The following is a 14,887-nucleotide window of genomic DNA, read 5'->3' as shown; positions in this document are numbered from 1 at the left end:
TGGACAGTAGGGTTGGTTTGGGTGGGGGGATCCTTAAGGATCCCTGCTCCCTACAACAGGGGGCTAGCTGTGGGAAACTTTGAGAAACATGTGTTTTACTTTCCATAAAAATCTAAATTAAAGGATTTTTCTTTGCTGTCTCAAATGAAATATTTAGCAGTGTTTAGAAGCAGATTGTTCCTAGCTGCTTTGTGGATGGGGGTAGAGGATTTGGCTTTCTCACTCTGAGAGCACTGTAGCTAACCAAGCACGAAGTTCAGTTTCTGGAATGTTTCCTTCTAGTGCTGATGAGGGCCCAGGTCACTCAAAGTTTGTGGGGAGGAGTAGAGATCATGGTATCCTCCTGCAAGACAGCTGAGCAAAATTGACTAGATGCACACAGGGGAGAGCATGTTGTATTATTCTACAGGGTAGTTTAACAGTTCTGTTCCATTTAAACATCTAGTAGTTTTAGGAACTAAAACAGGAGTTGGGGCCCTTCATTTTCAATTTTTATTTTGTTTAAAGTTTCTTGGGAATTTATCAGTGTTAATTTTTGCACCACTTTCTACATTTTTTTTAATAAAACTTCCCAGTTTTCTGGGTAAACATCACTTTCTCTAATTTTTTGTTCTCTTAAAACTTTCAAAAACCCCAATATTCTGAAATGTAGTTGAGTGCAGTTTGGTTTGTTAATTGTTGGTTGGTTGTTAAATAAAACTTATTAAAATTGAAATTAAATGTAGATCTAGAGAAAAGAAGGGCAAAGAAACAGCACAGTCAGAGATGTGTGATATCTTTCCTGATATTGGCAAGAGGGTCCTCACATCATGCATCAGCAATGTCAAGGCTGATTTCCCCACTCTAGCACTTTGAGTGTAGAAGGTGGGGGCCCACAAGCATTCTAAAAATTAATACTGGTCACTCCAGGCTTGTATTAAACTCCAAAGGTTACAGCTTCTCTCTGACCTTAGATGGGTAGATGCTGCCACCACCCAAATGCAAAAACCCCATTTGAACCCAGGAAGGCGCACTTGGGAATTCCTCCCTGTGGGATACCCTCAAGCCCTTTTACCCCCACCTCCAGAGAAGAGCTGAGAAAGAAAACAAAGGAAATCAACTGTTGCTACCAGCTAAATATATGCACAAACCTCTTAGGACACACAACCCCAATTCTGTTCTTAAAAAAGGTAAATTTTATTAAACAAAAAAGAAAGAAAATACATCTGAAAACTCAGACTATTGCTAGATTTTTAAAAAGAACCACTTATAAGAATTAAGCATTAAAATAACTTTCTTGAGGTCCAGCTTAAAGGTTACAAGCAAACAAAAGTACCTGGGGTTAGCACAGATGAGTCCACAAGCCTTCCAGAAATAAGAGATAAACCTAATCGCATCTTCCTAGACATCTCCTGATCTACTTACATATCTGGGGTTTCAAATAAGTAGTTTCTAGGTATGATTTTTCATACCTGGAGCAAGCTTCTTATAGCATTGTTGTTCTGCGTCTCCTCTCCAGAGAGAGCAGACAGACAAAGGGAAAGTTCCCACCCCCCATTTAAAAAAGTTCTAGCCATCCCATTGGCTCTTTTGGTCAAGTGCCCACTCCCTGACTTTTATCTATGGGCTTTTTTAACCCTTTACAAGTAAAACAAGTAGAGAACAGCTACTAACAGGGATTTTGTAGCTGGCTGGCTGGCTGTTCACAAACAACTTTAGACCTAAGCTATTATGTGGTCACAAAGGAACACTGTTGCCAAGAGAAAATGCTGACAAATAGGTGATCGCGATAGATAGTTCCATTAATGTATCAATTAATAGACCTAGCCTAAAGGATGCTTTTCTTGTTCAGACGCTTTTCCTTTGCCCTGTGTGAGAGATCCAGTTGTGGTACTGAGGTGTCTCAAGACACAGCATTAGAGAACTTTTCCTACAAATCCCCATTTGCTTTTATGGGCTGCTGCATTGTAATCATCCCGGTTACCGAACTATAATATTGCATAGTATGCGTATCATTTAAATAGTAAATACACATTTTAAACTTTGTGTGGCTGTGCCAAAAGGCCCCAATCAGGATTGGGCCCCTATTGTGCTAGGTACTATACAAATACAGAGGAAGGCATAGTCCTTGTTCCAAAAAGTTTATAATCCAATAATGAGAGTGATTGATTGGCATACACTAGTATTGCACTAAGGGTCTGCTGCTGCTCCCATTGATGTCAGTTGGAAAACTCCCATTGACTTCAGTGGTGTGGGATAAAGCCCTCAGAGCATGGGACGTGAAATTCAGCTTCTAAATAGAAACCTTTGCCATCCGAAGTCAGCCCTTTAACTTAGGCAAATATGACCAAGAGTGTCAAGCCTTCAAGAGAATACAGGCCAGGTATATACTAGAAAACTTGCTGGTATAGCTATATTGTTTCCTGGGGTGGGGGGAGTGACTATAAACACTTATACTGGTATATCTGTGTCTACATGAGCACTTTTGCTAGTATTAATTAAAAAAAATGGGGAAATCCCCACTAACTAATATTGTTATACCATCAAAAGTTTAGTGTAGACCTAGCCATAAAGGTCAAAGAGAAAGGTGAGATGCAAATTTAATTTTTAAAAGGATTTCAGGTGGACCACTCAGAACCAGAAGTCTAGATGGTGGCTTGGTTACCTTGGTGGCCCAGATCACAGAGCTACCACCTTTTCTTCAAGAGCAGGGAGCTAGGTGACTAGGACTAGAACAACTCTAGAGCTGTGTACATACTGTTGTCAATCCTATGCCCACCACATACACATTACCAGCTTTAGAGATAGCACAGGGAGTTATCAGCATTCAAAGCAATTAAAGAGTTAGTGAACTATTCATGCTAAAATGGCTTAAAAAAAAAACAAAACAAAAAAACATACAGCCTCTGCAATAATTACTGTGATTTTTCATGTGCATGCTACCCTCCTTCTGTTGGTGGTGCATCACCTCACCAGGATTGCCTGTGCCGACTTAAGAGGGACAATGTGGGTGGCTGCTGCTTGGGCTCTCAGCTGGCTAGCTCTATGGGGAGCTGAGAGTCAAGCAGTAGCCATCTCACAGCTGGAGCCCACCACCCGCTCTGGGGTGACAGCCCCAACCGTGAACCTGCAGGCTCACAGCACAGAGCCTACCAGCCTTTCTCTTCAAGTTCATGGCTCCACCTGTGCGCCCCCTGCTGCAGAGTGGAGCTGTGAAATTGACAACCAACAGCCAATGTAAGTGTCTGTATGAATGCTGTGTCTAGACTGATATGAACCCAGTGCCTCTCATGGAGGTGGAGTTATGTCAGTGTAGTAGGGCACTTACATCAGTGGAAGCAAGGCTGTAGTATAGACATTGACATAATTAGGCTGCCTTACACAACCTGAGGCTGGCCAAGCCTGGGTGTGGGGGAGTTGTTGGGTTTTTTTTGTTTGTTTACAGCTGGGAAGTTGCACATTTTTTTGTCGCGCCCATGACCTTGAACCGGGTCCAGCATCTTGTTTTTACACGGCGCTAGCTAAAGTATTGAGTTAACCCCCTTTTTTTCCTCTTTCTTTTTTTCCCCCTTCTTGGCCTCTTGCTCCCTGCAAGAAAATCTTCCATTCCACACTTATAACTTTGACCTCCCCCCCGCACCCCAAAATGCCTTGCAATGCTTACAACCACGTTAGCAACAGACAATGCTAATTTGCCTCTCTATGGGGAGGGAGGGAGTCCTTGGGCCTGTGATAGTGTAAACCAGCCCTTAGGTGGGAACAAGCAAGCCAAGCCATACACCATACAAAGCATGACCAACTGTAGTCACATGTCTGAAGCAGGTTCTCAATGATATGTATAGGTCAGTTGTTGCTGATGCTATACACTGCAGAGGCAGATGGAATCATGGAAGGTTTTCTTAGGAACGGGAGACAAGAATATGCTTGCAGGCAGATGAAAATGAGCCAGTGGCAACCAAGCAGGTCAAGTTAAGGGAGAGCAGCAAGGTAGGAGTGAAGGAGGATGGGAGGCAAGAGAGGATGAGGTCAAGAGAACCGAAACCAATAGGAAGACCTCAGAGTTCGAAATTACATCAGCTTGAATTCTGGAAGAACAAAATAAAAATAGCTGACAAGAAAATTTTTCATCTCTTTTGTTGTTTGGACTCTCACAGGGCCAGAGCTATAAAACCAAAACAGAGATTCCCTAGGGTTAACCTGGGTTAGCCCTAAAAGACATTCAGAGCTGACAGATGACTACAACTGTCACCTCTTAAAACCATAGACTATAACTCATTTGTGTATATTTGCTTGCCTGCTGTAACCTTGTAATAACTCTCTCATTTATTTTCTTAGTTTAGTATAGGATTGGCTACAAATTGACCTGTGGTAAGTGACTAGTCTCTTGGGACTGGGAGCAACCTGAATATGTTGTGATCTTCGGTGTATAGCAATTTACCTGGCTGACAAGATAGACAGGGAGCCCAAGGGGGCAGTCTGTGACTCCATGATAGTGCTTTAGGAGTTCCCATTTGTTTCTGGGTTGGGGAAATCGAATTAGAGAACATACAGCCAGTTTGGAGTCTCTGTCCTGCTTCTTGACAGTCTGCCATGAGGTTGGCACTCATGGCTGTGAGCCACTCCACACAGCGTAACACCTTGTATGTGGGGTTCGGTTTTTGGTTTTCCCCCATTGCCTCCCACTCAGAAATCTTCTGTTAGATGCTGGCATTTCATACTCAGTTTTGAGATATGGTTCAGATAAACTAGTGCCAAACAGAAGGAGAATGTGCACAAAACATAGCTTGACCTGAAACTGAGTTAAAGAAGTTGAAAATGGCCCTCTAAATTCACATGCTAGAGTACACAAAATAGCAGGTAGCATTGCTGCAGTCAAACTCTAATCCCAAGAACACTAATACATAGAACAATTACATCTCTAGAAAGAGCGAGAGACGGTAGATAAAAGGACACTGACTGTAAATATTTCCTTTCCATGCCTATACAGCTTTTTTTAAATTTTACAGCCGTCTCCTCTATCTTTTCTTTAATGTGACTTTTTCCTAGAAAGTTCCTTAACAGGACGTTTAGAGTGAAATTAAGAAATTATATAGATTAGATTTCTGTCTCAGATGTACTCCTTATGGGTATAGACATTGTGGAGGATAGGTACTTGATCCGTTAGGGAACTCAGAACCTTGAACCTGAGCTGATACGAATTGAGGGCATTCACCTTCTTGAAGAATTAGACTCTGATTTGGGAACTCTTCTTAATGTATAACATAAGAGACCATTATACCGGTTTCCACTTGTAAGCATTTATTTAAAAACTAAATAAAGATATCTTGGAGTGCCCATAAGCTAATCATTTTAATAAGCTCTGATATGAAAATTCTTATGTCACAGATCAGCATTAATCTGTCAATAATTCATATAAGAGTGGAATTATTGGTGAGAGAAGTATAAGAATTGTGAACCCTGTCTTTTTAAATGCCGATGCAAGGCCAGCAGTGAGTTGGGTTCAGGATAACTCCTCCAGACAGGATAACTAACATGGAAACCATGGACATTAGGCTAGAACAAAGGGTAGGTATCCCTTGGAATAGAAGGTGCTCATTTGGAAGATATGAGAATGTGGACAGTTGCTACAGTTGTGTGGATCATCCACCTGCTCATCTTTCCTTATTAAAAATCTTCCTTAGAAGAATAGAAACCTATAACATTTACCCAATACACTGATTACATTAGTAAATGACTGAGGGAAGTCAGAGCCTGATAGCCTGATCTAGGACTTGATCCTGCACCATTGAGTTTTGGGAGCTTTGCCATTGAAGTGTATGGAAGCAGACTCAGACCTTTAGCCCTGGTCTACACTACAAGTTTAGGTCGAATTTAGCAGCGTTAGATCGATTTAACTCTGCACCTGTCCATACGAAGCCATTTATGTCAACTTAAAGGGCTTTTAAAATTGATTTCTGTACTCCTCCCCAACGAGGGGATTAATGCTGAAATCGACATCGCCGGGTCGAATTTGGGGTAGTGTGGATGCAATTCGACAGTATTGGCCTCCGGGAGCTATCCCACTCTGGATAGCACTCTCAACTCAGATGCACTGGCCAGGTAGACAGGAAAAGCCCCGCGAACTTTTGAATTGCATTTCCTGTTTGACCAGCATGGTGAGCTCATCAGCACAGGTGACCATACAGGGCTCATCAGCACAGGTGACCATGCAATCCCAGAATCACAAAAGAGCTCCAGCATGGACTGAACGGGAGGTACTGGATCTGATCGCTGTTTGGGGAGAAGAATCTGTACTATCAGAACTCATTTCCAAAAGACGAAATGCCAAAATATTTGAGAAACTCTCCAAGGGCATGATGGACAGAAGCTACAACAGGGACCCGCAGCAGTGCCGTGTGAAAATTAAGGCACTCGGGCAAGCCTACCAAAGAGGCAAACAGCCACTCCAGGTCAGAGCCCCAGACATGACACTTCTATGATGAGCTGCATGCAATTCTGGAGGGCCCCTACCATTACCCCACCCCTGTCCATGGACATCTGCAAGAGGGTAGCCTCATGCAACAGGGATGAGGATTTTGGGGACAAAGAGGATGAGGATAGTGCACAGCATGCAAGTGGAGAAACCATTCTCCCCAACAGCCAGGAACTGTTTATCACCCTGGAGCCAATACCCTCCCAAGGTGGGCTCACGGACCATGTACCCGGAGATGGCACCTCTGGTCAGTGTACCTTTGTAAATATAATGCATGGTTTAAAAGCAAGCGTGTTTAATGATTAACTTGCCCTGAAGACTTGGGATGCATTCACAGCCAATACAGCCTCTCCTTTTAAATGGCCAACCCAACGGGTGCTTGGTATTGGAAAGGAGGGTGCTGCTGTTTGAAACCATTCCCACATGTTATGACGGTTGAAGAAGCTGAAAGACTGGCTTACCATGGCTGCCTGCAAGCCAGATTCTGTTGCCTGGCCCTGCGTGTGTGATCTCTCATCAAACTGGCAGGCCCTCAATATAAGAGGCAAAATGTGACCTTGTACCGAAAGAACATGTGCTATGTAATGTTAACAGCTTGGTTCACGGTGAAAGAGCCTACCCATTGTTCTCTAAAATGTGTCTTTTAAATACTACTCTCCCTTTTTTTTTTTTCCCCTCCCACAGCTGCAAATGTTTCAATGTTACCCCTATCATCTCTGTCTCAGAGGCCAGTGCAGATAAGAAGGTGACAAAACTTGCGATGAAATGCTCTCTGAGCTTATGCAGTCCTCCTGCACTGAAAGAGCTCAGCAGAATGCATGGAGGCAAACACTATCAGAATCCAGGAAAGCAGAAAATGAACGTGAGGACAGGAGGGACAAATGAGAAGAGAGGTGGCAGGAGCAAGATGAGATGGTGGCAGCACGATGACCAGAGTCAGGATGCAATTCTGAGGCTACTGGGGGATCAAACTGATATGCTCCTCTGGTGGAGCTGTAGGAAAAGCAGCAGGAGCACAGACCGCCGCTGCTGCCCCTGTGTAACCACCCGTCATCCTCCCCAAGTTCCATAGTCTTCATACCCAGATGCCCAAGAATGTCAGGGGGGGCCCTCTGGCCACCCAACCACTCCACCCCAGAGGACTGCCCAAGCAATAGAAGGCTGGCATTCAATAAGTTTTGAAGTGCAGTGTGGCCTTGTCCTTCCTTCCTCCCCCACCCCTCCCTGGCTACCTTGGCAGTTATTCCCCCCCCCATTTGTGTGATGAATTAATAAAGAATGCATGAATTTGAAACAATAATGACTTTATTGCCTCTGCAAGAGGTGATTGAAAGGGGGAGGGCGGTTGGCTTACAGGGAAGTAGAGTGAACCAAGGGGGCAGGCTTTCATCAAGGAGAAACAAACAGAACTGTCACACTGTAGCCTGGCCAGTCATGAACCTGGTTTTCAAAGCGTCAAAGCGTCTCTGATGCGCAGCGCGCCCTGCTGTGCTCTTCTAATTGCCCTGGTGTCTGGCTGCACGTAATCAGCAGCCAGGCGATTTGCCTCAACCTCCCACCCTGCCATAAACGTCTCCCCCTTACTCTCACAGATATTGTGGAGCGCACAGCAAGCAGCAATAACAATTGGAATATTGGTTTTGCTGAGGTCTAACAGTCAGTAAACTGCACCAGCGTGCATTTAAACATCCAAATGCACATTCTACTACCATTCTGCACTTGCTCAGCCTATAGTTGAACAGCTCCTTACTACTGTCCAGGGTGCCTGTGTATGGCTTCATGAGCCATGGCATTAAGGGGTAGACTGGGTCCGCCAGGATAACTATAGGCATTTCAACATTCCCAACAGTTATTTTCTGGTCTGAGAAGTAGGTCCCTTCCTGCAGCTGTTCAAACAGACCAGATTTCCTGAAAATGCGACCGTCGTGTACCTCTTCCAGCCATCCCACGCTGATGTTGGGGAAATGTCCCTTGTGATCCACCATTGCTTGCAGCACCATGGAAAAGTACCCCTTGCGGTTTATGTACTGGCTGCCAAGATGGTCCGGTCCCAAGATAGGCATATGCGTTCCGTCTATCTCCCCACCACAGTTAGGAAATCCCATTGCAGCAAAACCATCCGCTATGACCTAGACATTTCCCAGTGTCACTACCCTTGATAGCAACAGCTCAGTGATTGCACTGGCTACTTGGATCACAACAGCCCCCACAGTAGATTTATCCAATCCAAATTGATTCCCAACTGACTGGTAGCCAGGGCCGGCTCCAGGCACCAGCCGAGCAAGCTCGTGCTTGGGGTGGCGGATTCCAAAGGGCGGCATTCCGTCTAATTTTTTTTTTTTTTGTGCTGCATCGCTTTGGCCGCCCCTGCAGATTTTTTCTCTTCCGTTTGCTGCTCCCGCCACCCTGTAGGGGGCGGAGGAGGGGAGAGCCCTGTAGCAAGCCCGGCAGGGCAGCCCGCAACCTTCCCTGCCTGACGACCGGAGCAGTGTGGAGCGACACTGTTTTTGCATCATCGGTCCGCCGACTTCATGCACTTAGAGCTTTTTATGTGGGGACGCACACAATCGACTGTATAAAAACGATTTCTATAAAACCGGCTTCTATAAATTCGACCTAATTTCGTAGTGTAGACATACCCTGAGACTTAATACCTAAAGCTTCAGACCTTAGGTTGATTCAGCAGGGCTTTCTCATAGCAAACTATAGTAGGGTGCTGCAGGGTCACTCCACTCCACTCACACACCTGCCTAAGGCTCTGGGAGGGAGTTTGGGTGCAGGCTCTGGGCTGGGTCAGGGGATTGGGGTGCAGGGTGGGGTGAGGCACTTACCTTGAGTGGTTCCTGAGAGTGACCCCCACAATCCTCTGACAGCAGCTCCTAAGCTGGGGTCTCAGGGCATCTCCACATGCTGCTGCCAGCAGGCACCACCCCCACAGCTCCCATTGGCCACAGTTCCCGGCCAATGGGAGCTGCGGAGTCAGCACTCGGGGCGGGGGCAGCATGTAGAGACACACACACACACACTCCTGGGGCCACAGGAACGCCACTTCCAGGAGTGGCACGGAGCGAGGACAGGAAGGAAGCCATCTTAGCCCCACTGCACTGCCAGTGGTGGCTGGGGCCCCCAGGTCCTTTTAAATCACCCAGGGGTGGCAGGTGTGGCCAGGAGATGCCCCTGGGGAGGCATGTGATGGTGGCTGGCAGGACCAGGGGAGAGACCGGGCCCCAAACATTGTTGGAGCTGGGCCCTGGGTCCTGAATATCTCTGGAGCACGGACACCACAGGCCCCTATAACTCGCTGCCCCTGCTCTCAGGAGAGTGCTCTAACCACTGAACTATGCGATATTCTGGAGTGGGGCTTCCACAGTCTCTCTTGTTGAAGTTCCACTGTGGATAAATAATGAAAGAGTGATTGGAGCAGGACTGGACTGGACTGGACCCAAGATCTCTTGCCTCCTAGTTGGGTGCCCCAACCACTGGACTACAAAATATTTTCTCTCTCTCTCTCTCTCTTTCCTCTAATATTACTGGGAGTCAGACTTCATAGCTTGTGTAGGCCACGCTTATTTCACACATGCAATGCTCCTTTCATTCCTCCATTGCCCCTGCCCCCACTCCACAAGGTCCCTCTGTGTCATCCTTCCATCCCCTCTATTTCAAGGATTCCCTGCTGCTCCCTCATAGAAGGGTCTGTGTACATGTGCCCTTTCCCTGCCTGGGAGTTAAACCCTTCAGAGTGTCAGGGCAACAATGTGTTCTCCTCCAGTGGGAGGATGACAACAGATGAGACATGACTTCTGTCTCTTGTCTACTCATCCCTCCGGTGTTATGCTGGAAGGCATTAATGGATGCCATCAACCAGTTGGATGTATAGGCAATTGTAGAGGTGCTTGAAGCTGTGGCTATGCTAAACAGAAGGCTGAGGCTCCAGGTGTCCTTCATTCCGCCTCTCCCCCTTCCTGTTCTCTAATTTTCCCCCAAATCAACAGGGGTCTGGCCAATGATGCCTAGAACATTCTCTGATGTTTTAGAATTGAGTGGATGTGAGTTCAAAAATTCTTGTTACGTACACAGACACGCTCAACTTGATGCCATTTGTGTGTTTATGTAAGCCCTTTGCATGCCCAGCCAATTAGTTAAATAATATTTAGTGCTGTTTAAGAAAGAATAGACATTAAAAAGGTTTCTAATATACTTATAAAGGCTTTGGCAAAATGAGTATTAATGATCAACCTCCATAAATAATTAGAAATTACTGAAAAGAAAGAACAGACCATTCATTTTGTGAGGATTAGATCACAATACACAGGTGGGATATAAATAGCAGAGCCTTCTGATTTCTTGTAAACAGTACCAGTCACCAGACTCCCTCCCTCATGGAACTGTAGCTCACAAGATTCATGGTAGTAGACTATTACTCCATCCTTAATGCAACCTTCCATTGCTGTATCCTTGAGGAATATTGAAATATCTGATGGTGCAGCAATTTTGATTGTTTTTCAGTGCATAGCTTCTCAGCAGGCTCCCTCTCAGTAGAAAGTAAATTGTCTTTACTACAGGATGAGGAATGCCTGGGCTTTGTCAAAGCTTATGTTTTTTTTTTCTCTCTTAGAAATCAATAAACCCTTAGTTACATCTAGGACTACAGCAAGGGAGGCTCTAAAAGCAAATCTGTGCAGCAGACTGATTTTTTTTGATGGCTCACAAGAGCACAGTAGGAACAAATAACAGAGTTAGAGGCTTTGGTTAAGAACCTGGAGCCAGCATAGTGGATCCCCAGCCCTACACTATGACTTACAATGAGCGCTAGCAAAAATGGTTGAAGCAGATTATACAGGAGAAAGGCTAAATTTGTTTGGGTGAGCAGGGTCCCACCCCCTCCCCTGCATTTTTTAGCAAGATGATAAAATTATCTGAATGGCTTATTAGATAGCTATTGGCGCCTAACACTATCACTTCCATCCACACCAGGCAAGGTCGCGTTATCTCCAACACTGAAGTTATAAACTCAGAACCCCAGTCTCACTTTCTCCTTGTTCTATCTCTGGATAGAGGCCACATGGCAACCATGTAGAAGTCTAATTTGCCCAAATTAATCTGTCCTCCATTCCCATGGAGGTGATGATTAGTGATCAATTAATACAAGCCATGATCTCTTCTATTTTATCTATTAAAGTCTATATACTGTGCCCATCACCATAATAGAGAGAAACTATGGATATAGGAAGAGGGCCAATAGACCTTGATAGCTGTGTTGTGGTTTTTTGTTTGTTTGTTTTTCTTTCTTTCGATGAAGCACTGGAGTAGGGTACTGAAGTTTATGGCTAAGGGGATGACCCAGTACCCAGCACTCTATCTGGATAGTCTTCCCTAAAAAAATATTCTCTGTTTTGTGACAAGCACATGCTAACTTCATTATTGAATTCTGGCTTTAAAATGGCAAACCACAATCCTTAATCCAGAGAGAGATTTCTTTCCGGTCTAGTTTCTACATATTTTGCATCCTGATTTATCCTGTATACTAGATGGTGTATTGATAAATAGAGGGGTGTTAATCCCAGATTTAAATGATATCCTAGAATGCTATTGTAACCCACACACCTTCTGGGTGTGGTGTTGTGTCCCATCTAGTGGCACCGAGACCACTTAGAGTTAAATGAATTTGCTCTACAGCCTTAGTTACAGCCAGTTGGCTTTTAGCTCACGCAGCAGAGGCTCATGCACAAAGTTCCAGAGGTCCCAAATTCGATCCCGCTGATGACCAGGATCTGATGACCTTACACTATTCCTAACCTTTGCTGCTTCACAGGGGAATGTTTACTGACCTAATCATCCTTGTCCTGTATTTCCACCTTTAGTGATAACAGTAATCCTGGATATAAGATGAATATTTTAGTTTCTCCACTTTGTGAACCATTTGTGCAGTGTACTCTAAAAAGCATATGTTGTCAGACCAATCCCTTAAAGACTATTTAAACTCAAGCTATAGGTCCAGCTGCAATGTTGCTTTGATCTTACTCAGGAAGTCTGATTAGATCAGTGCTGGGCTACACTGTAATTTTGTAATCAGTCCGTTAGAAAAGGGTACCATTAAAAACCACATGCTGTGCTTGTTTGTTTAATTGACTAGTAGCTAGTTTTCCTTTTTCATTGTGTAATTAGTGCCAAAGCATGACAAATCATTTTGGGATGTGTATTTTATATGCTACATGCAAAACTGAATAATAAAAATCACACTTTGGGCTTAATTATCATAATAAGTAGCATGATATATCGTAAAACATGTTTTCAGTCTTAAATAAGGAATAAGACACTTGTTAGTAAAAAATCCATGCACATAGTAGAGCCCTGATCCAAAAGCATTATCAGAAAAAGCTATGGGAATCAACATGTTACCAGGTCATGCATTTGGAATTGTGACACTAGAAATAGCATTAGAGAAATACACATAGCACCAGCTTCCCTTTCAGGTGACACAAAACTGTCTATCCTTTGCCCTTCATTATTCACTGCACCAAATTTACTTCTAGAAATCTTCTGTTGAACATCAAAATCTCTTCACTAAGAGTGTATATCAACTGTGTGCATGCTGCGCTCTAAGAATGTATAACACTGTACATTGTGACAGCTCTCTGATGATAGATTAGAGAAATACATCATCAACATGAGGCAGTCTGATGACATGTTTCTCAAAACATTGTACTGCCCAAAAATAGATTTGTTTTAATCATGCACCAAGTGAGCCCCTCTGTTGGGAGCCACTCTTCATAGAAGTGGATAGCATGAAACCTTTAAAAAGCAAAAAAATAAGGGGTGGAATTTACTTTTCTCTATGTATTTCAGACTGTTCATATCTTCTTCCACTGATATTCGCATCAAAGAAGAAAGAGATGACAAACACCCACTTAGTCTTCCCCTGACTTGGCAAGATTGTCCCCTCCAGTAGATTTCCTATTGCTTTAGTCTGTCTTGTTTGAAATGTCTCCAAAGACTGTACTCCAAAATGTTTTAACTGTTTTACCATTAGCAATTTTCCCCCCTGATGTTCAGGAAAATAAAGCATTTAACAGCTCATGCCCACAGTACCAGAGGAAGCTTCTTTGATTCTCACAAAACAGATGCTGCTAGGCATAAAAAAATCCTTCATTGTTTTTCAATGAAGTTTACAAAAATAAACAGTCAGAACATAATCATTTTGCAGCCCAGTGCAAATGCTAAGCAACTACTGCTAAGAAAAGTTACCCAAGTAAATCAGACACTTTTAATGATTTTTGACATTTCACAAAGGCTGATGGACTTGTTTCACCCACTGATGCAACATGGAACTGGAACTTCTGGAGTTATCTGACTGGAATTTCTTCCATATTTCCCCATCTAGCAAAATCTTTCAAAGTCACTAAGAATAATTCATTTGTATTTCTTTCTTTGCCAAATTCTACAGCTCTCTCTCTAATGTGGCAAACCTAGTTTATTGCCTATGAGTAGTGTCGCTTGATACACTTCATGGGGAATGGAGTTTAATTAGAGCATATCATTGTCCTTATAGTCTCCAATATTTTATAGATTAGCTACTGATTCTGTACTGCTGAATCAGGAAGAATAGTGCACAGAAGTAGATATCTGTACTGCACATTGTAGTGTAACCCATAGATAAAGAGTACTACTATATTTCATGTGTCTTTGTTATAAGATGCTTTGGGGGTAAAGTTATGGGTAGGAAAAAACACTTGCACATCACATTTGCTTGGACTATTAGCAGGTAGTTTACAAAAATAAAAATAATCACCAAACAAGAAAAAAATCAACACAATTATACCATGAATTCTGCTGTTCGCGCCAATACTATCCGTTGAGCACTCTCACAACTCATTCTTACCAACCTCAGCTTTACAGGGTAGGCACCCAAAATAAAAGTAGTCTGAGCTTTGAAACCCAGATTCAGAAAAGCATCTTCATTCAGGATAGCATTTAAGTATATATTTACCTTTAAGCATGTCTTAAGTGAAAATGGCACACACATGTGCCAGTGTTTCCTGAATTGGGCTCTTCTGACTTGGTGTTTTGTAGATCATGTCGGAGAAAAACTGAGTTCTCACTATTTTGTTTAGGTACAGCAAGTCAGAGCTTTATTAACTCTCACATGTGCAGAGGAGAGAGCAGAGCAGGTCTCTCTCTGGTAACTAATTACAGCAAGCATTTATACCTTTCATTACAGAAATAATGAGGGACAGCAGCATTTTGTTTATACATAGGCCATCTTGATATCTCATTTCCTCACTTGTTTTGACTCTTGCCAACATACAATTATTTTCTATACCTTATCTACACAAGGTCTTCTACACTTTATCTATGCTGAGGTCATCATGACTTCTTACACAGTTCTTTCTCACCCGCCTCACACAATCCTCGCTTCTACAAATCTCGCGTTATCAG

At 43.5% G+C, this 14,887-nt stretch overlaps 1 long non-coding RNA gene across 1 annotated transcript in view; it reads left to right on the top strand.

Moving 5' to 3' along the window:
* LOC117878197 overlaps nucleotides 1-13,827 on the top strand; it is a 128,259-nt gene extending 114,432 nt beyond the window's left edge. The window contains exon 7 of the long non-coding RNA XR_004645918.1: nucleotides 13,298-13,827. This is a non-coding gene — a long non-coding RNA (uncharacterized LOC117878197). The remainder of the gene's footprint in view (nucleotides 1-13,297) is intronic.
* Nucleotides 13,828-14,887: the final 1,060 nt, after the last annotated feature.

The sequence above is a fragment of the Trachemys scripta genome, chromosome 5 (genome assembly GCF_013100865.1).
Source record: "Trachemys scripta elegans isolate TJP31775 chromosome 5, CAS_Tse_1.0, whole genome shotgun sequence".
NCBI lineage: Eukaryota > Metazoa > Chordata > Testudines > Emydidae > Trachemys > Trachemys scripta.
This window is presented reverse-complemented; position numbering and strand designations above follow the sequence as displayed.